Below are 27,297 nucleotides of genomic sequence, written 5' to 3' on the forward strand. Positions count from 1 at the left end.
TATTTGAACTGACCCTCCCTTAATACTCAGCAGAAGAAATAATCAAAGTTACAAAAAATAAAATAAAAATCTGTGCCTCCATCTCCCTTCTTAAAGAGCACTGATATTACCCCAAAACAACTGTGGAAAGCTATATTCTTTATTTTAAATCACGCTGTGCTGAATGTCTAAAAACGAAATTTCAATAAGAACTATTGGGAAGTTGGGTTAGTCTGTCACAGTGGCACAAGACCAGACCCCGGGCAATTGGGAAACTAGGGGCAGATTTAACTAATGACTCCGACTAATCGAAATATGTGCAAGGACTTCCACTAGTACAGCAGAGATTCCCCCCTTGCCCATCATTTAACTCCATATCCCTCCAACTGGCTCGGGGCAAGGGCTAGGAGAATGCCCAAAACACTGCACAGGGAGACAAGGGATTGTTCTGTTTGGCAAGCTGAAGTAATTGTACTGATGAAGCAATGGCCATGGCACTCAGTTGAATTCCTCCCATGGAGACCCTCTATATGCTGCTAAATCAGGAAATCTCTGCTGTTTTCAAAGCTCTGCCCTACACAGTTGGCTCACCAAGTTGGCTCACCAAAACTAGTTGTGTTCCACACAAATTTCTACAAGAGCTGCAGCAATCATTTGCTGTGTCATAGACATAGGGAAACAATTTTTCAGCCACTTTAGAATTAAAGTTGACTGCTAAGTACCAAGAAGAACAATGAGAAAACTTATGGGCAATTTGTTGAAGAATATCCAATATTCTTCTAATTGTTTTTTTGCTTAAGAATTTATAAAGCTCCTGCACGCGATGCCTCAATGTGTTGGAGTCATGAATCTTGATGCAGTTTCCTGCTGAATCTATTTAAAGGATGTATATTTCTGAGGTTGTCAAATAAATCAAATATTGTGACACTTATAAATCACTCCTAGGAAGTGTGGATACCAAAAATACCTAATCTGAATTCCCAGCTAATTAATTTCCTATATGCATTTGAGAACACAAAAGAGAAAATTAGCTTGATTTGATTTGCACCAGTAATAGGCATAAAGTTGCTTCAACAAGTTTCTACTGAAGGCCTAATGCAAAGAGAATTGTTAATCAAGGGTGCCATCTCTTATCAAGTGGAAAGTTGGTAAAGTATAGCTATCCTAAGTCTTTCTGCACGTGATACAATGCTGCATTGCACATCAACTGACAAATTATATTCTGTGATCCAAACCAAGAAGGTCACAGACTTCATCATGCAGAAGATCTACAGCAGAATGTTGTTGTTTAAGTGCTTCTTTGGTTCAAATCAGCCACATCATTTCCTTAGTCTACTCGTCACCTCATTAATAGCAAATTTAATGTCTACTTAGACTGTAATGGAAAGGAAATTACAGTGAAGGTTTACTTATCAGCTAGTGATGTAGGCTACTATATACAGTAGCCGATGCCCATTGACTCATTAGCCTTGCATTTTGTTTATTCACGAGCAATAGACAAATGTGTTTGCTTGACTTATGACTCTCCATGAGCTTGGGGTAAGTGACATTTCCACATCACCCCATAGGCTGCTCTGTGACGTATAAATACATGCAAATTTTCGTTGCTCAGATTGATAAATATTTTATATTTGCCGTGAGACACTTGAAAGCTTAACTTGATTGCTATGTTGGATAAATATGATATGATTTAGAACACTTCACAAGTCTTCTAGTCACTTAGGTGAAAACATTTCTTATAGCTGGGTAAAATATATGATGACAAGCCTGTATAATAGAGGTATAACATATTTATAAGCCCTTGGAAACCCCTGGTAACATTTTTCAATGTTTAAGTGATTTATTAGTAAATAAAATTAATGGGTAGGCAATTATTTTCCTTTTACATGTTTTGTTTGCTGAAGGCGTTTGGCTAACATATTGGTTCAGCCTGTTTTGTGGTAAGGACTACACTCAGTTGTAAAACATAACTTCATGTCTGTCAATCAGACACATTTGCCTTTTATTTTACAGCTGCTTTGGGTTCATGCCCCTGATTCTTCCATGTTAAGTGATGAATGTGATTTTGTTAAGAACAGAGTAATTGGAAATTTGTGACCTGCACAATCCAGGGGTTAAATCATGCAGGGAACTTCCCAAGGGTAGAGCAGGCTCCCTGCTTCAGACCTTCACCCCAACTGGTCCTCACACACTTATTTACACACAAGTAAAGAGAGCCTGTGGACAGGGATTTAGTGGAAGTTGATTTGTGATCATAAAATTATAGAATTGTAGCTTTGGAAGGGATTGCATGGAACATCTAGTCCAGTATCCCTGCAATGCAGGAATCATAATTAGATCATTCCTGACAAATGGCCATCCAACCTCTGCTTAAAAACCTCCAAGCAAGTAGAGTCCATCACCACTCATGGGAATCTGTTCCACTGTCGAACAGCTCTTAATGTCAGAAAGTTACTCCTGGTGTTTAGTCGGAATCTCCTTTCTTGCAACTTGAATCTGGAGTTGAAGAAAACAAGCTTGTGTCATCCTTTTAGATATATTCTTTTTCTTGAAATTTTTGCAAATGGGTTTGTTATCATTTCTAAGAGAGTTTTGTTATGGATCAAAAATGGGATGGTGTCTGGTAATATGTGTTGCACTGGTTAATCAAAATTGTAATTTTATCCAGATCTTCTCCATTACATTGTATATCATACTAATGACATAATGGTGTGCCCCCCCCCAATACCCTTATCCTCTCTTCGGGAATATCAATTCAATACAGTTACTTGCAGTCTAGGTCTCTTGCCCTGATGAATAAAGTTTGCAATCATTTGCCATTAGCCCTTTAGATATTTGAAAATGGTTATCATATCTCCTCTCAGTCTCCTCTTCACCAGACTAAGCAAACTCAATTCCCTCAATCTTTCCCCACAAGCTTTGGTTTCCAGACCCTTGATCATCTGTGGGAAAATGATTGCTTGGTCACCCTCCTCTGAACACGTCCCAACTTGTCAATATCCTTCTTAAACTGTGGTGCCCAGAACTAGACACAGTACTTCAGGTGTGGACTCACCAAGGCAGACTAGACTCTATTACTTCCCTAAATCAGGACACTATACTTCTGTTGATGCAGCCTAGAATAGCATTAGCTTTTTTGCTGCTGCATCACACTGTAGACTCATGTTAAGCTTGTGGTCTAAGACCCCCTAGATCCTTTTCACAAGCCAGGTGTCCCCCATCTTACATTGGTGCAGAGATTTATCTTCCTACTTAAGTATAGAATGTTACATTTGTCTCTACTGAAATTCATTTTGTTGGTTTTTGGCAGAGTTCTCCAATCTGCTAAGGTCATCTTGAATCCCAAGTCTGTTTTCAGTAGCATTCGACACCCCTCCCAGCTTGGTGTCGTCTGCAAATTTGATGATCATCCGCTCAATACTTTCATGGTGCTGAGTTCCACAGTAGTGTGCAACCTCTCAAGAGGGTTTTGAGAGATACATGGAGGTGGTGAAGTGTGAAACAAACATTGTATGAGAAAAAAATAAAATGTGGTGCAAGGGGTTAAAATTCCATTATAAGGTTTATTACGAAAACATTCTTATAATAACTATATTGTGGTTCATTTTCATTACTCAGTTAATTTTCATATCTGGGAAAGCTGAACAAATCTTGGCAGCATTTCATGTTTCAGTCCACTTCCTTGCTTGGCTCCTAGGCAGCCATTTTATTTGCCAAGTTGCAACTTCCTTCCTTGGCTCAGTTAGAAGAAAGCCCTGAGGGAAGAAATCATGTTACGTTCTCCTTCTTCATGATGCAGTGTAGCCGATACATCCTCAATGCCTGCTTGGGATGCTTTTTAACCTGCTACCAAATGACCAAGCAGGGCCTCGTTTAGACTAAAATGACTTGTATTATTCATTGTACAAGGTACAACTTCAGAAAATGAGGAAGTGCATGAACATTTATGGTATGTTAAAATAAAAGCCTATTGTGCTGCAGTTAAAAGAAGCAGCTTGACTGGCTATTATCAAGTTGAAGTAAATGGATTGCAGTATATACGTACAGTGGTACCTCGGTTTACGAACATAATCTGTTCTGGAAGTCAGTTCTTAAACCAAAGCCGTGCTTAAACCGAGGTGCACTTTCCCTAATGAGGCTTTCTGCGGCCAGTGCCCTTTCACCATTTGGATTCCATTCTTAAACCGAGGTAAAGTTCTCAAACCAAGACATTATTTCCGGTTTTGTGGAGTTCGTAAACCAAATTGTTCTTAAACCAGACTGTTCTTAAACCGAGGTTTATATATGAAAGGGTCGTGACCTTATGGTCTTTCAAGGCTATTCAGTCAAAAGTAATTTTGTTTTGATGTTCAGCATTATAGAGTTATAGAGATCTCTAATATATTAATTGCACTTGTTTTCAGACATCTAAGTGTTAAATCAACGTATTGTTTTCTTTTGGATCTCCCCCCACCCCCACCACTATTATTGCAGCGGTGTGTCAACAACTTGCATTTAAGGTTAATGCTGTCATAGCATCTGCTTGTATGGGCATGTACAATTGGCCGTTTGTGAACCCAACTTAAACTTGGTACTGGCGAATAAAACAGCTCAAAGAGTAAGCTCTCGGTCAGCATGAGTATGTGATAAGCCCTAGGGTGTCAAATATGTGGTGATGGTTGCACTTACAGAGTATGGGCGTTAAATGCTTGGGCTCTGAGAATGATTGGCTGCTAGCAGAACATGAGCAGCAGATAGGATAACTCCATACATAGATTGGTGTTTTTGAGGCAGAACTGCATGCTGTTAAGAAAATGAGACTGCCCCCCACCCCCAAATAGTAGGTGTGTTTCTAGTTCAGTGCATCCTATGTCCTCATGTCTTTGTGAAGTGCATTTCCTTCTATCTGAAAATGACAGCCAAGGGTGCTGGGCAGGGAAACACGTGATAGTAATGTGGGGTACTAGTAAAGATAGGGTAAGATGAACTAAACCTTATTGAAATGGGAAGGTGAAAATTGACATGGGACTATTATTTTGGGTGGCTGTCCTGTGTACAAGAAGAAGAAACCAAATGTCAGAATAATCTGTGCTCTTCATATAAATGCATAGAACAGCCAAGTAGATTATGACAATCGCCTTTCCCCTCGTAGTTCTGCACTCCCCACCTCTGTCTCACACACATATCCTTGAAGAGGCATCTTTCCCCTTCTATATACCATACCCTCCAGGCAAGTGTGCAAACATCTTTGATAAACATTGGATCCTCTGCAGACTACAAAAAGGGGAACTGATGTCTGATAAGTTATAGCTTGTGTTAAATCTATCACTGTAGCCAAAATCTGACAGCATTTCCCCAATAGTTTCTGTTATAAGACTATAAGACTTTTTGGGCCAAACCACACAATATCTGACAGACAATCAACTCCTTACAGATTGCCTGGTGATCAAGAGTAGGTATCGTAAATCAAGGGAAGAGTATAGAAAGCCATTGTACTTGAAAAAATTCAGGATTGAACTGTGTTGGAATGTGAACTGTACCTAGTTCAGAAATATAAGCCCCAAAGCTCTTGAATTTTTGTCTAGCTTGTTATGGGATTCACTGTCACTTGCCAACCAGGAAACACACATCTGTGTGAAGTTGTGGGGAGTGGGATGGGCAGAGATAACTCACTGAAGTCTTTTAGGCTTGGATACTTCACCAGTGTGGTCAAGGGAATCATTTCTTGCTAGGGTGCATTGGGACAAGGTGTGCAACTCCTGGCTTATTGTATACTAACTAACCTTGACTAGTATTCTGTGCAGGCAGCGACTGAAAACCTCTCTTTTCTAAAGTTAAATAGAAATGGGTATGCTATTCCTATAATTGCCCCTGCCCACGCATATGCACTTTGAAAGTAACTTTGCAATATCATGAAAGAGCTTTTATTTATGCAACACTTAAATATGGAAGAAACACAACATGTGCATAAAAGAAGTTGAAAACTGAGCCATCTGTTGTGAGCAGATGTAAGGTTTTGTGTTAAAAAATATTAATCTGCCAGTGCTTTCTTTTTTTTATTGTGAAGCAAACAAGAAAGATCACCTGGAATGTCACGGTTAATAGTTTTCAAATAACATCTGATAATGTCTGTGGTGCATTTGTTTGTGTGGCAAACCTCTGTCCTGCAGAGAGTTGAGACCTACTTATATGGTTAAAAAAAAAAAAAGAAGGCCACAGTGATTATGCTCTAAGCAATAATCATTGATTGGATGGATGGATGCTGGCCTCCCGACTTTTTCCATGATGTTGAAATGTGCTTACTCAAAGGCATGGTAACAAATGGACATTGATTATTATTTTTTAAAGTTCATTATAATTTCAAAATGTCTGTAAGAATTTAAATACAGTGGTACCTCGGGTTACATACGCTTCAGGTTACAGACTCCGTTAACCCAGAAACAGTACCTCGGGTTAAGAACTTTGCTTCAGGATGAAAACAGAAATCGTGCTCCAGCAGCGCAGCAAGCAGCAGGAGGCCCCATTAGCTAAAGTGGTGCTTCAGGTTAAGAACAGTTTCAGGTTAAGAACAGACCTCCGGAACGAATTAAGTACTTAACCCGAGGTACCACTGTAGATAATAGCAAAAGGTGGGGAGGTAAATATTAGCATTGTGCCATTCCAGCTTTTTGGCAGAGAGTGGGAGGGGACATAATTGTTAAGGGTTAATAGCCAAGTCGTTTTAGGAAATACAGTGTATTCATTTGAGGAATGTGCAAGTAGATTGAGTGATGGGAACATCAAATTAGATATCAAATCCAATGGAGCTGTGCAATAAGGAATAGCAATTGGCTTGTTGGCTTATTACAGAGGAAGTGTCCTTGCTGTGATCCAGAACTTAAAGAAAGGTCCTAGTCAATCAAATTATGAATGAGACTTTTCCAAACATACTTCTGTGAATATACCTCTGTGTTCTGGACAAAGACTGCTTCAGATATTTGATTCATAAGAAAGATGTTCTAGAACTGGCCAATTTAAATTTGAGCCTCATTGATCTTAATAGGGTAATAGAGTAGGGTAAAGTGATCTTATCTGAAGGACTTGGAAAAATGTATTAGCAGGCAGGTTGGCTTTCTGCTTACTAAGTCTTTTTGACCTAGCTGTTGCATTTTCCCCCAGTTGCCTAAGACTGGAGTAAAAACATTTGAAAAAGGCATGCAATTTTATTAACAATGGCAGGAATAGGGAACTTCAGGTCCCCAAATAAGACCGTCAAATTCTTTTTCTCTGGGCCTCTGGCCCAAGCCATACCCTTTTCCCCAAGCCATACTCCTTTCCCCAAGCCACACCTCTCACCAGCCCTTCTCTTTACTCTCCTTGAGTACCTTTGCCAGGCTGGAATTAACCTATTAACGTATGTTGCTTACTTGGGTGGAGAATGGAGAGAGATTTGTGAGTGAGTAGAAACCTCTGATTCTTGCATGGCTGAAATGAAACCTACAATAAAAAAGCAAAAGTCACGGCTGGCTACTTATACCTCTGGCTATATACCCTACAGGAATGAAACCCCTGAAATGTTTCCCATAACGTAATGTGACCCTTTAGCTAGAAAATGTTCCCTGCCCTTAATCTATGGTTATCAGCGCCTGCGTAATGTAAAATAATGTTCAATGTCAGGATGGAAAAGTCATGGGAAAGTGTTGCTCTAGAGCAGGCCTGGAGAGCCTGTGAGCTTCCAGAAATTGCTGAACTACATCTCCCATCTTCCCTGACTATTGGCCATGCTTGCAGGGGTTGATGGGAGTTGGAGTCTAAAATCATCTGGAGGGCCACAGGTTCCCATCCCTGCTCCAGAGAAAGGAGGTGGGGGAGGGGCATGCTCCCAGAAGTTGAATTCCATGGTGTGTAATACATTTGCACCAAGCCAAAGATACTAAAGAACAGAAACGTTTAAAGGAATTTACCTTTTTTGGTATGATAGCTTTTACTGTACTCAGTAAAAAGAAAATGCCTGTTCCCAAACACAAACCATTAGTTCATAGCATTTTAGGCATCTGTTTACTCTGTATTAACTATCAATATGTTTCCAACAGAACCACCCAAATTTAACTTTTTGTATGTATTCACATTGTGTGCTTTGTTTAAGCTTTGAAAAACTAGCAATTTATTGTAGTCTTTTTTTAAAAAGGATTTTTTTAAAAAAAGGAATTGCCTTTCTCATCTAGGAAATATTTTTATTTTAAAAAAATTAATTTTGCTTGCTTTTGTGACAAAAACAAAATACTTAACCTATACGTAACATATAGGACTCGGCTATACAGCTGAAAATACGACGCTTTAAGTGTGTTTTAAGTGCAATATACAATGTGACACTAGATGGCAATGGTGAGCCTTATGGTAAATTCAATGCATTTTTAAAAATGCTTTGTAAAAAAGCATTTCCAGAACTTTTTAATATGTGTGTAAATTCCGCCATAGTTAAGAGCCTTGGGCGAATTTGTTCTTTTTTTTTTTAACCTATGACTGGAATTTGGCAATAAATGTCAGAGAACATTTCTGTATTTTTCTGCTCCTCAGAAGACTTAATGACACCAACAGTTTTATTTTAAGCATTTTCTGTTATGATTAATCCAACTTACATTGTGTTTGTTCTGTGTTGTAAGTTTGTACCATGATATAAGCATTTGAGGGAAGAAACAGTGTAAGAAGGAGGGAGAGAGAATACAGAAGTACCATAGGAATTGGGTTAGCAATTAGTGAATGGTCTGTTTCAGAGTTAAGATTACTCTCTGCTTTAGAAAACTTTATTTGGGATATAGAGTGTGGCTCAGCTTCTTAGACAGTGATCTGCATGAGAAAAGACCAAACCTCCCCATAACTATACCAGCGCTAAAGAGAAAGGAGGGTGCTGTTGGAAGTTTATACATGGGGCTGAGGTTTTTATCCAGATTGTTGTCTGAAATCACAGAGCAACTAATAGAAGAAGACTAAAAGAGTCACTGGGCTGAGAAGCAGATCACTTTCAATGGACAATTCAGTGAGCTGACAATCATTTCCTCAAGAGCAAGCTATCTGCAGAGAGAAGACAACAGGACATCTCAAGGTGACCTGTCTTGCTGCTAAACTATGAAAGATCCAGCTGAAATTCTAATTTTAAGGGCCTGGTTGCAGCCTCAGGCTGGACTGTCAATCAAATTCTAGATTGGCTGACCAACTCTTGAAAGGTTAAGAGCACTCAAGCTTCTGATTTACCACCTGATTTGCTGCAGCTCACTTGCATGAAGCAGAGCATCCTCTGAGACAGCTGGAAGAAAGGAATCGCTCTGATTCTTCTGCTGTTATTCTCATTTTCATCCATAGAGCCAAATGCATGAATATAATTCACACATACTGCAAATCACACAGTCAGAACAAATCCCTAGAATTTATGTGCGGGGAGGGGACTCTGGCAAGGGTGGAGAAGCCCCTTGCAGTTAAATCCGATCTTTGGGGTCCTTGAGGGATACATAATGCATACAGATTGGCGCAGGCAACTTGGCTTCTATACTGAGTTTCTCTATACTCTTGGCCAAAGATGAGCATTCATAAAATCTTCCCACCTTGTTCCTGCTTGGCTTGATCCCAAGACCCTCAGTTTTAAGAACCCAAAGCCTGTTAATCTAGAGAGCTTGGTGTACTTGGAACACTTAGGAGTAACTGAAACTATGTTGGAGTAATGCATGGGTCATCTAAATAGATGGAGCTGCCAGAACAGAGCTATTAATGTTAAAAGGAAATTCTTGTGGAAATAGCAGCCGCTTGTAATGGAAGACTTCTATTATCCAAGGAAGAGAATAATCTTCTAATCAGGAAGTAGAAGACTCCATGTTATCCATGGAGTCATAACAATGCAGTTGCCCAAGTCCAGAGGGAACTGAGATGGTACGCATTGGGCCATGTTGTCCAAGAATGTCAAAAGGTTCCTGGCCTGGTAAAGTCTCAGCAGCTGTCCCCATGCTGTCATAGCCATCTATACATCAGATATGAAGGGGAACCTGAGGAATGTTACCTGTACTTTTCTTTTGTCAGTAAAGCCTACTTTCAGCACATAACCATTTCTCTCATTTGTGGGCTTAATTGCCAATTGAAAGGGAGGGGGGATGGATAGACCCAGGCCGTTCCTTCCCTCACTGATGAGCTTGTGGGATTGTTGCATAATATTTCAGCAGCACAATGGTTTTTTTCTTGCACCAGTCAATTGATTGCAGCAATTTGGAAGATTAGCACAGGGTACAGACAGTAGAAGAATTATTTTCCACACTACCCATTAGCAATGTGTCTCATAATTAGCAAAGTCTCTATACTGAAAGGAGCACTACCCTGCTATTCTACGTAGATTGGAGACGGGTCTCAATTTCCACCATGTTTGCTGTGGGAATTATGTGGATTAGAGTTACCTAAGCAATATAAATATTTATTTATGCGACTACTACCGCTCGAGTGATTTTTGCCCAAAGATGGAAAGAAGAAAATGTTGACCAAAGAAGAATGGCAACAGAAGCTATTAGAATACTCAGAAATGGTGAAATTTACTGGAAGAATAAGAAACCAAGACAATAAACTTTTTAATATAGAATGGAAACCTTTTATTGAATATTTACAAAATTATTGTAAACAAATTAAGACTTTAGCAGGATTAAAGTAAAAATGTGCAGTAACAGAAAACATATATTGATTGGGGGGGGGGAATAAATAGGGTTAACTTGGAAATGCAGTAAAAAAGTAGTATAAATATAAAAAACCGTAGAAAGGGGAGGAGGAGAGTCAAAATATGATGTGTGGAATAATTTAAATCTATGTTTTGTATTTGTTGTAAAATAAAAAGTATAAATATAAATATAAATATATATATATTTTAATATTTGTTTTGGGGTTGCAGCATTTTAGCTGCAGATCTGTATTTAAGTTCTTCCTTTGCTTGATATCTAACTCAATACAGATTTCAATGCGTTCGTTGGTAAGTCTTTTAAAGTCCCTTTTCTTGCTTTACACCATGCCCAAGGTAATGAACTATGGCAGTGGGCAGGCTTTTATAAACTTGGACCTACTCTGTCAGTTCTAGGCCATTGGAGGGAAGCAGTGGTATGAGAGCAACAGTATAAAGTAGATGCACACAACCATCCCCACATCCAGCTTCATACAGAATTCACATCCCTAATAATGGGAAGGCAACCTGGAAAGGATAAAATGATCTAAAAAGGAAAAGGAAAGGCATAGTGTACAAATTAAATGAAGACTGTGAAGAATTTGGAATATGTTCTATGGTATATGCTGTTACTGGAAACTTTAACTTGCATTTTAGAGGCATGTTGAATGTAGCATGGTTTATGGGAAAGTTTGTATAAGAACTCTAAAGAACTGTGCATATTATTATTAGTATTATTATTTTGTAGAAATAAAACAACTTTAATACAGGCTCCTTTTCTCTTTAATAACTACTTATATTGTGCAGTCATTGATGTTCACCCTTGGACAATAGTTACTGTTTTATGATATCTGGTCCTGTAAATAATATCAAAGAAAAGGACTGAGGCTAGGAAAGTAGTAGAAGATATGATCAGAGTACGCTGATCAAGAATTAAGTTTGCCATCTGATAACTTGCTTTTTGGGCATTAAAGCACATGGAACTTGTTCAGGCTTGTTTCTGACTAGACATGGATACAAATTCATTCAGTTTTCAAAACTGCTATGCTTTACATTTATGGCCAGGTCCCAGAATCATTTTTTAAAAATAAAATAAGAATGGCAGGTGGCAAAAAAGCTGATTATATTATATTTGGGTCAATTTGTCCAGGTGGATTAAGATCCTGTGCCACAATTAAATTTCATGAAAATGACTTATTTTTCTAAGATGCCCACATATCCAGTTTAAGATGTACAGTGGTACCTAAGGTTAAGTACTTAATTCGTTCCGGAGGTTCGTTCTTAACCTGAAACTGTTCTTAACCTGAAGCACCACTTTAGTTAATGGGGCCTCCTGCTGCCACCGCACCGCCGGAGCCCGATTTCTGTTCTTATCCTGAAGCAAAGTTCTTAACCTGAAGCACTATTTCTGGATTAGCGGCGTGTGTAACCTGAAGCGTATGTAACCCGAGGTACCACTGTAGTCTAAATATTGCTATAAACCAGCCATCTCCAAGTTGGACTCTCCAGATGTTTTGGATCTGAAATCCCATTAACCCCATGGTGGTTGGGGCTGATTATTATTATTATCCATGGTGGTGTTTATTAATTGCCTTCCACATATATCCCAAGGCAGTGTACCAAATACGATTAAAAACAGCATATAAAATAACATGATGATGAATTTACAAACAAAACAAAGTGTAGACCCATGGCAGAGAAATAGTGATCCAACTGTGAATAGCTTGTTGGAACAAAAATGTCTCCAGTTGTTTCCTGTCATATCTTGACAGGAATGCTGATAGAATCACAGAATTGTAGAGTTGGAAGGAACCATGAGGGTCATCACCCTGCAATGTAAGACTCTTTTGCCCAATGTGGGGCTCAACCCCACAACCCTGAGATTAATCTACTAACTGAGCTATCACAGCAATCCAAAACAGCTTGAGGGCACCATATTAAGGAAGGCTGCTATAAGCATAAATTGTAGTGCTACAGTCCACTTTCTTGCAATAAAAAATAGGCTTTCTCTTTCACTATAGTGGCAGGTGGATGGAATGATAATGAAGTCTTCCTCTGAAACTTACCTTCAACACTTTACCTGAAATCTCTCCCCTAACCAGAGTCAAAATCACATGAGTATATGGAACTTCCAAAGGTCAACATGTTTCCCTATTTTTTATAGTGCCTGGGCCTGTTCCATATGTGCAGTATAATCTTTTCCTTCAGAGGAAGCAGTTTAGAAAACCTGAAGTCAGATAATAAAATAAGAAAAAATTATGTGCTTCAAATGTCAGGCACTGTGCTGTGATTGTGCTAAAAAGGAATAAATGTTGCCTGCAGGCTTCTGGTCGATGAAAATAAGGGAGTTATCCTCAAGGTGTCCCTACAACTTGTGGAATTAGTCACCATTATATGCTGCTGCTAAATAAGGGTCTAGTACCAGACACTCTAAAGGCAGCAATAAATGGTCTCGGTCAACAGGTTTTCCATTATAGGGGAAGTGGGTATGAATAAATATTTCTTCAGGTAGAAAATACTGTGATTATGAAATGCTTCTAAGCAACAGTGGCGTAGCGTGGGGGGTGCAGGGGGGGGGCCGGCCGCACCGGGCGCAGCATCTGGGGGTTAGGGTTAGGGGGCGCAAATCCACGGGTTAGGGGGCGCAAATTACTTGCCTTGCCCCGGGTGCTGACAACCCACGCTACGCCACTGCTAAGCAATCACCCTAACCTACATTTTCCACTTCTCCAATGGGGGCTGGGAAAGTCCTCTGCAGTTCTCAATGTTCTCTGCAATGATAGATTTTAGCAGCAATTAGATCTTCAGCACATTTCATCTTCTTACACATGCATAGTAAATGCCACCAGAATGGCACATCACAGGCGACCTTCCCAAATAGCTCCTCATAATTTTGCTAATTCTATTATACCCCACCCATCTGGATGGATTGCTCCAGCCACTCTGGGTGGCTTCCAACACATATAAAAACATAATACAGTGGTACCTCGGGTTAAGTACTGAATTCGTTCCGGAGGTCCGTACTTAACCTGAAACGGTTCTTAACCTGAAGCACCACTTTAGCTAATGGGGCCTCCTGCTGCCACCGCGCCGCCAGAGCACGATTTCTGTACTCATCCTGAAGCAAAGTTCTTAACCTGAAGCACTATTTCTGGGTTAGCGGAGTCTGTAACCTGAAGCGTATGTAACCTGAAGCATATGTAACCTGAGGTACCACTGTATTACTAAAGCCGGTGGCACTTTACTTGTTTTTGCCTGAGATTATCCAGAGTTTTTTTTCCCCACATTCTTGTGTTCAGCTCTAACATATATACACACAGTTCATATTACAATGGGTGATAACCAGCTAAGTCATACTCAGAGTAGACCCATTGAAACCAATGGGCTCCAGAGACGTAATGTTGATTTCAATGGGTCTGCTCTGAGCATGACTAAAGTTGCCCATTACCCTTCATAATTTACAGGATATTTCAGTGCCCTAAAAACACGCAGCAATGCATGTGTGTTTATTTCTTGTGAACGCTATTGCACCGCCTTTTGAAGATAGGTCACATTCACACCATACATTTAAAGCACATGGCTTCCCCAAAAGTATCCTGGAAAATGTGGTTTGTTAAGGGTGCTGGGAATGGTAGTTGCTTGGTGTTTGCGGAGGGCATAGTTAATATATCTGAAAGCGACATTTTCCTGCATCTGCAATGAATGACCAGGGAAGATAGAGACTACTTGCCGGGTACCATAGTATGTGCTAGTGAAGTGAAAAGAGAGCCTTGTAATGAAATCTCATTGAAGATGCAGAGAGTATGTTTCAGCATTAGGCATTCTCCTCATGTTTCACATAAATGCATCCTGGCCTCATGAGAGGATGAGCAGTGCATTTGCACTGGCTCATTCAAATTGAATGTTGGAAGGAGAAGCATCTTGAGCAAACAGGGAACAGACTGTCTGCTTGTCTGTCTATTTATTTATTTATCTACCTGTTTATTGGGAACGGGGAGGAAAGGTTAAAGCTGTCAGCTACTTACCCTACTCTTTTACTGGATGTTTATTTGCTGGTCTTTTTGCACGCTGAAGACATTCTTCAAAGAATCGTTTGGCAAGATTACAGATTTCTGCATAGCCCAGGTCTGGACGAAATTTAACCAATAACTGCTTTACAAAGTTGCATTCGTCACAACGTCACCTGTTGTAGCATTCTATGGAATGGATAGTGTTGTGTCAGGGGCCACAAAGGATTCAAATGTCTTTCCAGGTTTTCCTTCTTCATTTTGCTTCTTAAAATTGTAACAGCACTGCAGAGCTCTCATTCATTTTTTCCTCTCTCTTTCTCTCCTCCCTCCCTCATTCTTTCTCTCACCCCCCCCTCCTGTACCTCTCTATTTTAGTGCTGAAACAAAATGAGACTGTAAATGAGAATGTTTGATATGACTATCCCAAAGCAATATTTTTTGTGAGCAAAGTATACCTTAGAGACATGCTTTTTGGTTATTGGGCGTTCATAGTCATGGAAGCTTAATATACAGAGAAGCAATCCTAGACTTGATCGTTTCTTCAGTATTGCACTGAATTCTTCATTTAAGTGGAATCAGATGTTTGTTTGCAATGGGGTATGGGTATCATCTTGCTTCTTTACTTGATATTTTAGAAACAGTATTAATTTGGCACAGCAAATGAATGAGAGTATTAGATAATAACAAGAAGGTTAAGATTAATGTTCTGTGTAACTTCCAGGCACATGCATGTTTCAAACTTATTCGGCTTCAGATTTTGCAGCTATATTGAGAGAAAAGAGAAATTACTCTCTTGGAAGTGATTGCACAATGTCTGTGAGGATTTGCTTCTCATGTGCTTTCCTCCTTGAACATTAGGCAACTTGCATTACTAAAGAGGCCTCAAGTTTCACTGAGCCAAAAAGTATATTCCATAGCACTGCAACACTGTTATTTTATGCAAAGGATGAAAATGATATTTCCAGAGACAGAAATCTGTAGAAAATGTTTGCTGCTAATACTCAGTTTATTATGAATCTGCAGAGTTTGCTGGTGAAAATTTACTTCCTGTAAGGAACAAAAAGTTTCAGATTAAAAATGTATGCACACATGAGTGTATGCACGCACTTGTACACACACTCACACACTGTGTTGCTGAAGAATTTCACTAATGAGTAACATGCCTTGCCATTGGAACCACTTGATTGGTGTGCCTGAAAGAGCAGCTGCAAAACTGTGTAGTAAGCGTCATGTCACTGCTATTTAAGCATATATATTCTCTGGATATGAGTTCAGCCTAGTATAAGTTCAGTTCCTATATCCTCACATTTACTGGCTGGAGTCCTCTTTTAAATATTACAACCTAGTCATAGGCTGCAATTTATTTCATGCACACTGGCAAAGGAGTATCATAAGGGGCTGTTTTCCATTTATTGCATGAAAGTAGATTTAATCCGTGTTTGAGACTGATAATTTAAGAATGCCTGTGGCAGTCCTATACATGAGGACCACAAATTCTAAATAAACAGAGCCCGCTTCACTAGTAAATTAATGCCCTGGTGAATTTTTCAGGAGGAGCTATTTTTCTGGATGGCAAATGATTATGTGAACTGTTGTCATATGAAACATTTTTTAAAAGACCTGTGAGACTGTTTTGCTATTTCTGCTGCTTTAGGTTGATGTGAATGTGAGCTGGCTCACATTCCAAGAAGGATCCAATAAGAAAAGAGAGGGAGAAAGTGACAAGTTGTCTGGCAATAAATTAGGGTGAGGGATTGCATTGGTACCTCCATTTGTCAAATGCTCTAGCTTGTGCATTTTATTTTTATCTGGTGCAGTGGAGACTGGCAAAGAGCTCTTTTAAAATTTTATGGTTGTGCATAGAAAAAGGGCAAGAGACAATCCAAATTGTTCCGACCCATTAAAGACTTCTGAGGTAAGGGGATGTTCTTTCTGTGTGCTCTGTGTTCTCTTCTGTGTTAGCAGCAAAGTGATGTGTTGTAAAGTTCCAGTTAAACTTTTGCCTCATATTAACAACGAGCTTTCTCAAGTTTCACTTTTTAGCTTTTTTGAATGGAGGTGATCAAGTCAGGGTTATCCTTAAGTCCCATTGATTTCAATGGAAGGGTTTAAGTGCATTCTTGAATTTCTCCAACTGAAACAAATACATTTTAAAAGTGCTTCCATTTGTCTTGGTAATATCCATGTGTTTTAATATTTTTAGTGTTTTGTTGGGGGGGGAAATGCAGGCATTACTAGCAGTGCTGTTTCGTCTAATGGAGGTGAAAACTTACTTTTCCTTAATGTTTTTGTTTGGGGGTGTGATTTCCTTGTTTACAATGCTATGAAAGTTCCTTATTTTCAACATTGCACTGTCTTATTATTCTTTATATTGAACAGTATGGAAACTAGGAATTGTGATATTTAAAAAGGAAAGTATATTTTCACTGAGAATATGAGTAGAAAATAAATAATATTTTGCCATTAGCAGACATGATAATGGAAACAAGTGGTTACATATCTAGTGGTTCCAAAACCTAAGGCATGCTCTTATATAAATAGCACTCTACCTTTCACATAGTAGGCAGTGTGTATATTCAGCAAGATGTGTCTATTTTGCTTGGGCCTACACCTGGTTTATTAAAACGAATCATTGTATATTTTCAGTGAGTGATCAACACTACACAGGGTAATAAGTATCATATTCTTGGGTAACCTGTGTCCTTTGCAGGGATATGGTTTGGAGAACAGTTTCATCTAGCCACTAGGCACAGTAATTTGTGTATCCTTGGAAACTAGCCACACTGAGGTCCAGCGCCGAGAGCCTTCTGGCAGTTCCCTTGCTGTGAGAAGCAAAGTTACAGGGAACCAGGCAGAGGCCCTTCTTGGTAGTGGCACCCGCCCTGTAGAATGCCCTCTCACCAGATGTCAAACAGAAAAACAACTATCAGACTTTTAGAAGACATCTGAAGGCAGCCCAGTTTAGGGAAGCTTTTAATGTTTGACGGACTATTGTATTTTAATATTTTGTTGGAAGCTGCCCAGATGGGCGGGGTATTATTATTATTATTATTATTATTATTATTATTATTTTATCCTGGCTGGAAAATGGAGGTGGAAGGATTTGCCCTGTTGCTTGGCTTTCGACACGTTGCTATCCCCAGTGTATGCCAGATATACAGGGACAGGCTTGTCCCAAAGATCTCATGTCCTAAGACAAGGCTGGAGATTCTGTGACCCAATTTCAGGCAGCAAATAAAAATGGGGGAGGGGATGGGAATGGCAGAAAGAGGAAGGAAAGGGGTGTCACAAATAAATGGGGTGCTATCATTTTGCTTCCTGTAGATCCTGTATGCTTTGGTTTCCTTTCTTGAAAGGAAATGAATGTGTCTTCCTTCCCTTTCCCTCATAAAAATATTTCCCCCCAATGGAGATGCCATTGCCAATGGTACGTGCCGCGCTATTAGTGTTGTGTGTGTAAAATCATACACCACAGTCAGAGTTGAACCCTCCTCCTAGGAAATTCTCCTTGGGGGAACCTTATGCCATTAAATCTTAAGGCCTGTGTGGGTGGGTGGGTGGGTTGGGTGTGTACGTGCATACACACAAACATGCACATTAGAAACGGTGACATCATTGTGGCTTCCCTGCTCTTGCTGCATATTGATGGGTAGAATCCATGCATGAATATGCATGAGGGCCTCATTGGCAATAACGCCATGATTGAATGGTGGCTATGCAATTTTCAAGGATGGTGTGGCAAAGTCTGCAGGTACAGTGGTACCTTGGGTTACATACGCTTCAGGTTACATACGCTTCAGGTTACAGACTCTGCTAGCCCAGAAATAGTACCTTGGGTTAAGAAATTTGCTTCAGGATGAGAACAGAAATTGTGCTCCGGCGGTGCAGCAGCAGCAGGAGGCCCCATTAGCTAAAGTGGTGCTTCAGGTTAAGAACAGTTTCAGGTTAAGAACGGACCTCCAGAATGAATTAAGTACTTAACCCAAGGTGCCCCTGTACTGGTTTGTTTGGATTGTTTCTACAGCTGTCATTTCTGTTAGATTTGGTGTAGGATTGTGGCTACGGTACACCAGCTAGACCCCATCTCTGTTTGCCCCACCATTTTCCCCTGGGAAAACCTGGGGTTTACTCTTAAATCGGACCAAACAGCAATCGGGTTATCCACAGACTGCCATATGGTCTAATTTGGCGTTAAAGGATGTATTTTCCAGGGGGAAACTGTGGGGAGAAACACAAAACATCTCAGACCCATGCTTTCTAGGTACAGAACAAGCAGAATGTAGACGAGCCCTTTGTGGCTCAGTTGGAACATAGGGGTTGTCCTGTTGGAATTCCAGGTAGCATCTGGTATTCCTTGTTCGTTATGTATAATTGGTGCCATTTTTTCTAGAAAAATAGGTGCCAGAACTCACCACGAATGCCTCCCTTGTTCTCTTATGATGGCTATGGCGTTCTGGCGAGTTCTGGCTGAAAAAAGCCCTGGGCAGAAGTGAAAACTAGTGTAATATTTTATGCATAAGAAGGAAAGTGGTGCAATTCCAAAATCTGCCATGCGCCATTCACAGGATTTAAGTTCAGACAGTGTCCATGTTAAATTAGGAAGAAGACAGTGAAGATTTGGGAGAGCAAAGCCACATAACAACAGTGCAACTGGTAGGGAAAATCTGTTCATCTCTAATACATAGAAATATTGTATTATACCTATAAAAATCCCATTTTTATGAATCGCAGCATGATAAAGTAACAGAAAGAACAAGGGCAAACTAACTCAGCAAAATGTTTCATACCAGGGTCAGGATCATAAATTTGACAAATACAAGAAGCAGCAACCCTCAGTTGCTTCAGACATTTTGTACAGACGTATCTTTTTGCCAGGGCCATAAGACCAGCCCTTGTTTTTATCTGTATGAGATTCCCCGAATCCCTGCTCTGTTTTTATATGCTTTTTAAAACTGTTTTTATGTTCTTGTTGTTTTAGTGAGATTGTTTACTGTTTTTATGTTGTAAAAGGTAAAGTTAAAGGGACCCCTGACCATTAGGTCCAGTTGTGGCCGACTCTGGGCTCTCGCTTCATTGGCTGAGGTTGCCGGTGTACAACTTCTGGGTCATGTGGCCAGCATGACTAAGCCACTTCTGGCGAACCAGAGCAGCACATGGAAACGGCATTTACCTTCCCACCGGAGTGGTACCTATTTATCTACTTGCACTTTGATGTGCTTTCAAACTGCTAGGTTGGCAGGAGCAGGGACCGAGCAACGGGAGCTCACCCCCGTCGCAGGGATTCAAACCGCCGACCTTCTGATCAGCAAGTCCTTGGCTCTGTGGTTTAACCCACAGCGCCACCTGTGTGTTGTACACACTGCTTAAAGATTTTCAGAATATTAACTGGTTTGTTGGCATCCATCTGTCTCAAGAGACAGTGGAGTGCACCTCCAGGGGTGAAGTTAAACCACTGGAGAATCACAGCACCTGCTGTGGCTGCAGAGAAAGCTAATTTGTAACTGCTCCATCCTGCATTGTTTTTGCTGCATTAGCAGCACCAAAGTGACCTCTCTGGGGTGCAAGCCTGGGCAGTGCATATGGAGATCCTGGGCTTCCCAGACAACAAGACCCCACTCTCAGCCTCACTGTTGTGGTCCAAAGGAATGCAGAGCAATATGTTTGGCACCTGCTTGGCTGCAGGACTTGCCAGAAGGAGGCGAACAAGGTGCCATCCAACCGTCTTAGAGAGGGTTTACTCCTTAGCGTTTTCTTTGAAGCCCCACGTTGGGCAAAAGACTCCTGCATTGCAGGGCGTTGGACTCGATGATCCTTGTGGTCCCTTCCATTCTAGGATTCTAGGAGCTGGATTGCTTCACATTTATTTGAAACTGGTGTCTCTTTGAAGACCCTCCTACCAAAAAACATAACTGAGGGGAGTTGATGCGGTGGTTGGATACTAATGCAAATAAATGAGGTACAGACCACTTTGTGCATTACTTTCTGTTGGTGCTAATGAAGCAGCCCATAAAGTTATTATTTGCTCTGAGCATCTATACATGTGGGCTATGAAGGTCTGATATATTATAAAACAACAACAGCAAAACACAGTCATACCTTGGAAGTCGAACAGAATCAGTTCATTCGAAGCCCATTCGAAAACCAAAGTGTGGCGTCTGATTGGCTGCAGGAGCTTTCTTGGAAGCCATGGAAGCCCTGTTGAATGTTTGGCTTCCAAAAATAGTTAGCAAAGTGGAACAGTCACTTCCGGGTTTGTGGTGTTCAGGAGCCAAAGCGTTCTGGAACTAAGCTGTTCCAAAACCAAGGTATGACTGTACTAGGGAAAGGGTATAATTATCAATCTACCATTTCACTCTTTGGACTGGTGTAATTTAGTAGAACCTTGTTTCTATCAAGTGCTAGCTTTTTTTTTAACCTTCAAAAATACAGTTTCTTATGTGCAGTCTGAATCCAAATAACCCAGGTACAACTCTAGAATATGAATTTGCAGAGCATGTAGCTCAGCAATTGCAAATACTGTTTTTGTGATCCCAGTGGAGCAGCAGAATTAAGTCACTGCAGCACAAGAGCAGTTCTTGTTCTCAAAAATAAGTTCACCTCCTACAGATATTTCTAAACTGTAAGGTGTTTGGTGTGGATGGGGGGGGGGTATACTCTTAGAGCTGGTTCACATTTACAGAAGACTGGAAAATTAGTTCAAATAGCTGCAGTAGTTTTGGAACTAAACTAAGTTCCATGAATGGTGAAAGTCATATGAAGCTAGAGGTGTAAGACCTATGTTGGAGACTTCAGTGGCTCAAGTATTTAGTCAATAGCCACCCATATTTCTCTTTTGTGGAACATGTTAATCTCAGTGTAAATTTAGGGCTTCACATTTCAAACATATAATATCATCCCAGTGAAGCATGAAACACATTTCTATGCAGATATTAAAAGCCCTCGCATAGAAATGCAATAAAATAACGTTGTTTTAAGGACTTTCATGATGAAATGAATTATGCAAATAGTTCATTTTGAGAGTAACTAGAGAAAGGTTGGATTTTATTTTATTGATGTTCCATTAGATTATGTTGAAATATAAGTTTCTTTCATGCTGTATAGGGATGTTGGCAGGTTTACACCAGATCAATAAAATATCAAAGGCCGTATTTCACAGCTGACAAAGGAACAGATCTCCTTGGTAACTAAAGAGCTTCATGGGGAAATAAATCTTTTGTGGGAGGAGTATAAATGAAAAGGTTTAGATGGAATAATTAAGATAAAGCACATATATGTAACTTTACATTTACATAGAAAATTACCCAAAGGTGCCTTTGAACTACCGTACTTTAAAATGATATTTATTTTGAAAATGCAATCTTTGCATTAAAACACCAGTTTAAAACAATAAAAGTCCTTCATTATGAGACAGATTTGAAGAGTTTTTTTAACACAGGAAAATGGAGCTGAGAGCACTTTGTGTTCAAAAGCTGTCCTTGAATCTCTTAACTTTTGCATAGACGACTACCTATGCCTCATCCAAAGGGTAGAATGAGGATGAGATGATGATATTGCTGTAAAAACAACAATTAATCACTCTGTTCTGTTCCATTTTCCAAGGACTAAATGGCAGATTAAATTTCAGGAGACTGTAATAATGGATTGTGGTAAAAAGGGTGGGGAACTATTAGTTTGCAGCAAACTGAGAAGGTGACAGAAGGTGGCTATAAAATGGCACAGGACAATGAATCATAGAGAGGCTTCTTTCCAGAGCAGATATTCAAAGTAGATACGGGAAGCCTGCATTGTCTACATAGAAGTACTCTGCACATTTGCTGAATTACCCATCTCCATAAGACTTCCACCTTCTCACTTGGTACACTATAGTCAGTCTAGCCATTTACCACTGCTGGCAAAATAGGATATTAAAAGTTTGTTGTAACCATCTTTTTCAATGGCTGTTGGGTCATGTAAGAACCTATGAGGAGCCTGCTGGATATGGCCAATAGCCCATCTAGTCCAGCAACCTTAGCTCATAGTGGCCAAGCCCATGCCTGTGGGAAAACCCACAAGCAGAACCCAAGCATGAGAGCATTCTCCCCTTGTGTGGTTTCCAGCAACTGGTATTCAGAAGCATTACTGCCTCTGACCATGGAAACAGAGTGTAACCACCATAGCTAATATGCACATTGTTCCTATTATTGAATCGCACAGCAATCTCAGTTTTTAAAACAAGTAATATAGAAAACATCTATCCTTGAGCTTCACCAAAGAAGACCAACCTTTCTCTTACCCACTAAACATTATGGGCAATATTATGTTTGTAGACACGTAGTGGGACTTCCCCTTCCTCTTCTCCTTCCTTCCCCACATCTTCCCCAGAGGGTCCTTCAACCCTCTGGAGCAGATCTAGGTGTGTACAAGGAGCTGCAGGGAGAGGAGAGGAAAGATGAGTTCACTTGTGCAGAACATCCATTGTAGGGCTAAACTGGTACAACTGGATGTTGACCTATATTTCTACAAGGTAATCTGCCCTTGTTTGTAGTTTTATTCTTGAAGGATAGTAAGGATTGCTCTTTGCTTCCTGTATTTAAAACTAAACACAGAAGTTTCTTCAGACACACAATTGTATCCTCCCCATAAAAAGAGGGTCAAACTCCACCCTTTATTCTTCTTATTCTCCTGAATTGTTCTTTCTAGAGCTCTGTTAAATTTACCTACTTAATATGGACAGAGCTCTCAAACTAGGAACAATCCATAATAGTGATTGTAGTTACTCATGCAGGCAAGAACAACAACAGAATGCACCCTGCTTGTTTATAAATGTGTCAATCACCAACATAGCATACCTTTTAGCTTTCTTGTTTTTGGAAAAAAGAATACTGGACTGGTTGAAAGTGTTGTATGTAGCTAAGTTGTTTGTTAACATTGATTCGATATATCTCATTGCTGTCTAGAAGACCTAAGTGCCATTGTTGTTGTTGCTGATGATAATATTTTACAGTTTATATTTCTATCCTACTTGGAGGCAATGTGCTATATGTGATGAATCCACACATTATTTCTTTACATTTTTTAAAGATAAACTTTCATTGAAATTGATGGGTTGTTTGCAGGAAAATCAGTGTTAGTCATGATTTAGAGTAGAATGGGTCTTTGCTAGACATATGACTAAGTATAGATCCAATATACTGTACTAATTTTGCAAACTAGCATAATGCTTATTAACGTGGTATCTGGAGCACACTGTGTTTCTAACCTGCTATAGGATGGTACTTCGAAAGCTCAGACAACCAGATATCTACTGTGCATGCATAAAATCTACCATGGGAGAGATTGGGAATTGACCAATGAACAGGCACAACTTGCTGTCAAAGCCCAGACATAATTTTTCATGGATTATTGTTGTTATCCAGCTGTACTGTGAAACTAACCCATGAAATAAAAATGCTGAGTTATTTTAATGTTAATTACTGGTAGAATTAAGTCATTTGTTCTTGTAATTAGTGGAGCTTTAATATAAAAACCAGATAAAACTAGATAACTATAAATATAATTCATGCAACCAAATAAAAATTAAATCCCACCACTGCAATCTCTGCTAGCAGTACTCAGTCCTGGGCTCAGGTACTCAGCAAAAATAAAACTTTTCTTCCCAAATAAAATAAAATAAAAACGACACTGTTCTGCCAGGGTTTGATTGCTGACACTTTAATCCTCTTTGCAGAATATTTGTGAGCATTTAATGGCAGTTTATATAACATACATTCACAAGATAATTTTAACCACTTAATGGGTAGAAACTTAGTGGCATTATCATTGAAGTTACATAATGTCAATATATACTATTAGTTCAGTCATATAGTGCACCTGGTGTTTTTGATGCTTTTTATTTACAATACTTAGTTTGGGCAGCTGTTATACAGTATTTGACTTCATAGGAGCCCATTATTGTAGATATTACCAGGCTAGATGAGCCAATGGTATGACTCTGTATAAGACAAGTCAGCTTCCTATGTTTCTATGTTTCTACATGAGTCCCAGTGATGAAACAAACTAGCAAACATCTGTCAAATAACAATGTGGTTTAAGTCTTTCACCTACCATAAGATTCCCAAATCACAGACTGAGCGCCATCATTTTGCCTATCCACAACTCAAAAATGGAAGACCCCAGACATTCCAACTGTTACAGATTGGCAAGTAAAATTATTTAAATATGCGGAACTAGCAAAAATGACACAAAAAATTAGACACCAAAAAGGTACACAGTATATTAACGATTGGAATAAATTTAGAACATTGAAGGAAATTTTAGAAATTTAAGAACTACAGTAGAATTAACATAAATCTTACAACGTATAGATTATTGAGAATGAAACTGCAAAAGGGAAGATATATCAAGAAGCCCCTAGCCAGGAGGGAGGGAGGTCTATATGCGTGGTGTTAAGATGATGCTAAAGAATGATTGTAATGGAAATTTATATTATTGTACTTGTTTGTGTTTGTTCTTGTTTATAGTTTGTTTATTCCTTTATTTAATCAAAATCAATAAAAAAGAAATTTTTTTTAAAAGAAGAAGTTTGTCTGCTCAAGGATGGCCACCTTACAGTTAGTTACAGAGCATCCTGGGTGGCTAAAATGTTCCCTACCACCTTGTTCTATATTGCCATTTCTGTGTCCATTCTCAGAACTATCTCAGAACAGAACTGAGGGAAGCCACTGAATCCTAAATATATCCTAGAACCAAACTATTAAAGGAAAATTGTATAGACAATGTAAGGTTAATGTGATGTCCAGTAACCTTAGTGGAAGCTCCAAAGCTGCTTTATAGGCTTCCATGCTTGCCTTCCACATTTGAGGAGAACCTGGCAGGCAGCTGTCAAAGATGCATTAGGTTTAAGATGCTCTGAGGTGGCAAGGGGTGGAAGAGTTGGGCAGTTGCTTGGGATGGAGCCGTTGTCAGCAGCCAAGACCTCTGCCTTGCTGGCCAGCACCCTGGCCCTCCTGAACCGCCCCAAGGCGCAGCACCCGCTCACACTGACCATGGTGATGGATGTGGTGCCATCAACCTCACCAAGAAACTTGCACAGGTACAGACTGATATCTTCTTTCTTACTAAATGCAAGAACCTGGACATTATACCCAAGGGTCTTAGAATTAAGAACCCTCTACAATCCACGTATCCCACTGAATATGCAAGAAAACTATGCAACACTTTCTCTAAGAAGCTGCTCAAACATCTGATCAGCGTTCTCTACTCTAAACAGAAGCTAATAAAGGAGGAACTCCTTGTATTAGACAACTCTATCACTGGAACCATGGTGATGGAGGTGGTGAAGACCCTGGATGAGTGCAAGGGGGTCTCTGTCATGGCCATAAAGTGCTGCACCCTGGGCAGCTACTCCAGGGTGGACCCCATCTGCCTGAAGAAAGCCCTGAAGGCCGGGAAAGGGGCTGCCTCATCCAGCCACAAAACTCTTCCACACGGGGTGCCACAGGGAGATTCAAGCTGGACACAGAGGAAACTAAGGGAAAGAAGAGCCAGGAAAAGCGCTCAGATTTGGATGAACAGCACCCAAACCAAAGAAAGCGGACAAGAATCCCACGGCAAAGGTTCTGGTGGAGAAACCGAGGCAGGGAGCAACCCAGAAGGGGAGAAGGAGGAGGCGGCTCCCAGCAAGAGTACCAAGGCGAAAGCTAGCAAGCATCCAGGCAAACCTCTAGTGAAGCCCAAGGCAAAGAAGTCCCCCGGGGGGGGGAACGACCCAAATCCTCAAGAAACAGAGCTCTTCTGAGGCCTTCCCGACAAACACACATGGTGCCCCCTGGGAAGCTGTGTCTAAGGAAAGCAAGATGGGGGCGATGACAAGGCACCTGCAGCGGCCAAGAAAACCAAAGAGGCAAAAGGGGAGAAAGCCAAGGGTGACCAGGAGTCCAAGCCCCCCCCCCCGAGCCAAAGGGGGAAGGAAGGGGAAGGGCAAGGGGAGGGAGGGGAAGAATCCAGCCAGCCGGGGCCCCAACGAGGCCTGAGGGGCCAGATTCTGCAGGGAGGGCAGGATGGGGGGCACATGGCTGTCCAACGTAGCACCCTCCATCCGCCTTGTCCAAGGGAGAGGAGACCCCTTTTATGGTGGGGGCTGCCCCTCTACCTCTGGCACAACATCCCCATATATGAATGGACTATTTATGAAGCGAAGACCCTGTTTTTAAACACCGTGTCATTTTCCAATAAAGTTCAGAGGGGCAGCACGTATTAGCCCACTTCAGATGAGGCACCCTTGGTCCATCATCGGTACTCACAGGCCCCATGGTAACAGCACTTAAATTGGTTATAGCTGGTTTGGAAGCCACAGTATCAGACCCTTCCCATCCGGGACCAGGTTTCCCCCAGTTTCTGAACTTTGCTGTTCCGATTCCCAATCTTCCGCCGGCCGCTGGATCATGCACACCGCAGGAGTCGAAGTCAGGACTGGAGGCTTCTTTTCACTTAATTGGGGGCAGGCTGCTTTTACATGACCCGGTTTTTTTGCAATAAAAACACAGTCCCGAACTAGGAGCAAGTTAGTGTGTTCCCCACCTGCTGTAGAGGAGTCCTTTGCAGGCATAGGGGGGCTCTACTTTGGTCTTTAGCGGGAAGAACAGACCTCCCGGCAGAAACTGAAGCTGCCAGTCTATTCCCACCGGC

The 27,297-nt window shown here is 40.5% G+C and overlaps 1 protein-coding gene across 3 annotated transcripts in view; it reads left to right on the plus strand.

Annotated features, from left to right (window-relative positions):
* The window catches only part of FRMPD4 (FERM and PDZ domain containing 4), a 204,125-nt gene that overhangs the window by 64,415 nt on the left and 112,413 nt on the right, over positions 1 to 27,297 (plus strand). The window contains exon 1 of one of the 3 annotated variants that reach the window (XM_081196988.1): positions 14,531 to 14,746. The exons of the other annotated variants lie outside the window; for them this stretch is intronic. The gene's annotated coding sequence lies outside the window, so the exon portion shown is untranslated. Of the gene's footprint in view, positions 1 to 14,530; positions 14,747 to 27,297 lie in introns of those variants that run through there. 3 annotated transcript variants of the gene reach the window in all.

Source organism: Podarcis bocagei (genome assembly GCF_964188305.1).
Source record: "Podarcis bocagei genome assembly, chromosome: 6".
Taxonomy (NCBI): domain Eukaryota; kingdom Metazoa; phylum Chordata; class Lepidosauria; order Squamata; family Lacertidae; genus Podarcis; species Podarcis bocagei.